Raw genomic sequence first — 3,536 nt, forward strand, 5'->3', positions numbered from 1 at the left:
GATCCGTCTGTGTGTGGTGGCTCTTGATGCACTGACTCCAGCCTCAGTCCACTCCTTGTGAAAGTCCCCAACACTTTTGAATGGCCATTTTCCTGACAATCCTCTCCAGGCTGCGGTCATCCCTGCTGCTTGTGCACCTTTTTTCTTCCACACTTTTCCCTTTCGCATAACTTTCTATTAATGTGCTTTGATACAGCACTTTGGGAACATCCAACTTCTTCTGCAATTACCTTTTGAGGCTTTCCCTCCTTATGGAGGGGGTCAATTATGGTTTTCTGCATGATTGTGATTCCTACTGAACCAGACTGAGAGACCATTTAAAGGCTCAGGAACCCTTTGCAGGTGTTATGGCTTAATTAGCTGATTAGAGTGGGACACTTTGAGCCTAGAATATTGCACCTTTTCACAATATTCTTATTTTCTGAGATTGTGGATTTGAGGTTTTCATGAGCTGTAAGCCATAATCATCACAATTATGACAAATCACAGCTCGAACTATCTTGCTTTGCATGTGATGAGCCTATCTCATATATTAGTTTCACCTTTTAAGTTGCATTAGTGAAATAAATGAACTTTTGCACGATATTCTAATTATTCGAGTTTCACCTGTATGTACATGGGGCAGCCATATCTGCTTTGTTTTCTGCTGGTACTCCTACGTTATTGATGACCACAGAAAGCTTATTGGTTTTTAATAAAACAGACCTCATCGAACACTCACTGTACTCCTGATAGCTGCACACCTTGTCATCTTGGCTTGGGCTACAATTTACTTATGTGACTCTGTCATATGAGTAAAATGTATAAAGAAAGCATGTACCTGTCCATAAGAAAGAGGATACTTTTCCCACCACTGAACTCTGTTCCTGTTCTGAAAAATGGTACCTCAAACACTGCTTGATGGATTTTATTTATGTGACAGGGTTGCTTTAAAATGGCATTTTCATTCCTGGGGAAAAGGTACTTTTTATTCAAAATATGTAATACTTACATTTGCCCTATTGATTTGAGTGTATAGCAGTTTTTAAAGTGATTTTGTCTAGATAAACTCATGGAGGCTACCATTGCTGACATCCTTTTTGAAAATGCTAATTGCCTAGCTGTGTCTGACTTTATTACTTTTAAGTCACATAGAAAAAGCATTCTGCCAGTTGGTGTCTGAATTCATTATCTCTATACCTGTTCCTGCAACTCTTAAGGGCAAGGCAGCTACATAAAAACCAGGGATTTTGCATTCTCAAAAGGAGAGTTCAGCAATGGCATCCACAAATATTCTCTAATGACCAAGTCTCTTTAATGGTAGGTCCACTTTATTATTAGGCAGTAGTTCTTCATTCGGAAAAGATCCCCTTACCTAAAGGTTTTTCTTTTATAGTTTGCACAGCATTTTTAATCTAGTAACATTCAACTGGTTTTCAACAGCAGCATAAAATCATTGGTACATTTATGACATTTATACGATGTTCTATGTATTTAGGGGTCTTAGAAAGCTGCTCAAAGCTTATTAAATGTTTGCTGAACCTGATGCTTTTTAGACTAGAATTTACAAGACAATATTACACAATGCCCATGTGTTTAGGGTAAAAAAGGTCTATCTGCTTTCTGCAAGGAGACAAATTCCCTTTGAAGCAGGAGAATGCCGGTCAGTATAAGCCTAAAACTCGCATATGAACAACCTGCACACCTAATGAATACTCCAGAGACTTCAATCATTTGTAGAAAGAATCTTTTCTGCAGCCACAGCCAAAATATTATATGGGCATAATTTCATAGAACCTGTTTCTAGTTGTCACAGATTCAGGTTTAAAATAATAATCATGTCTTCTTTAAACTGTAACCTATAAATATTAACTTGTCATGTCAGAAAATGGGGTCTGCACCTACCAACTCATTTTAGGTCTTGCTTGAGCCTGTGATCCATATCCTCCAATGTCATAACTTAGTCACTGACCCAGAAGGATGCAGCCAGTAAATTCAGGCATTCCAGCACTGACTTGCTGGTAGCAAAACCATAGGATGAGTATAAATGTCAGGCTACTGGCAGGATCTGAACGGTGCCAGAAGTATCGCACAATGTTTGACATTAGATTCCCTTTACTACACCTACTAATGGCTTTCTGATAGCATTAAGCACTAAATGGAAACCCATTCATTGCGCCACTGCCCTAATATTTTTGTATGCATAAGCTGGGGAATGGGCTGCTTCCATCAAAGCCTTTTCAGACAGTTTTCCTCTTGACCGAGTCCCTCTGGTGGAAAGCAATTTTTGCAGATGCCATGTAATTGGAAAACAATATTCCATAAACTAAACATTATAAAAGTTTGAGAATTCCCGAGGTGTGTGTTTCATCTTTTGTCTGTGAAGGGTCTCATTCATCTAGATCATGGTATATCTGTAAAAAATACATCAAGGCAACTGGACTTGCTGTATTTTTTTTTCTTGAAGGCATTTTGCTGGTCACCTGACTAGCTTTCTTAATTCAGAATGACTTGCACAAAAATTATCTGGGAATAAATATGGGGAATGTTGCTCCAGTCAACATAATCTGTTAAACATAACCAGCATGGGGTCAGAGACCTCATGGAGGTAAGGTGTTGGATTACATGTGCATAATTGGAGCTAGGAGGTGGCGTTAACCCGCAGAGAGAGAGAGAGAGAGAGAGGTGTCAAAATAGCATTGTATGTGGCAGACAATAGATCTCACCCCCCCTCCCACACACCTCTTTTCAAACATGGCTTCTTCATTTTTTACATAAATGGCCTCTTTCACACTTCTTTTAATCCAGTCCTCCTATCTTCAAAGGAGCAACCTTTTTCTTTTTAGATGTAGGTAAACAGCATAGAAGAGCCAACACCTCTGTTTGTGGGACATTTTATACTTGCCACAGAACAAGATAATTTTCATTTATTAACATTGTCCGGCATTTAATACAAACAATATTGCTGTGACTGGGACACTGCTGTGAAATATATTCAGATACATGAAGAAAACTTTAAGTCTTTAGACTTCTTCCCCATATTGAACTGTATGCCAGTGTGTTTTAATAATAATATGCACAATCCAGAGTGTGTGACTCCTGTGAACTAGAAACTTCTGGCATTGTCAATATATGCTAGCATTTATGAGGCAAGTGCACAGGTAACTTTCCCAATTTCATGGCTATCTAAAAATGTCTATACATATGCCTTCTGTTCTCCTTGCTTGACTTGTATCACGTGCTGTCTCTATCAGACCCAAAATAACCTTTTGGTGTTGCTCCTATTTTAAATTAACTTTACATTATAGAGCACACAGCAGGGTGTGGAACTTATGCTGACCATGGCTTGTGTGCAAACCTCGGAAATAAATTGCAGAGATTTCACCATCTTCAGATCCCTTGATATATAAAAAAGACAGTTTAACTTGCTATCATGACGATAACTGTTATTTTTCAACCTATATTTTTTTTGCAGGGACATACGGTATAAGGATTTCATTAACACTGTACTGCCAAAACATTTTTAATTATAGGCTAAGGAAAATGTTATATATATA

This window comes from Nanorana parkeri, unplaced genomic scaffold (genome assembly GCF_000935625.1).
Source record: "Nanorana parkeri isolate BGI_ZX_2015 unplaced genomic scaffold, ASM93562v1 scaffold2199, whole genome shotgun sequence".
In the NCBI taxonomy this organism is placed as follows: Eukaryota; Metazoa; Chordata; class Amphibia; order Anura; family Dicroglossidae; genus Nanorana; species Nanorana parkeri.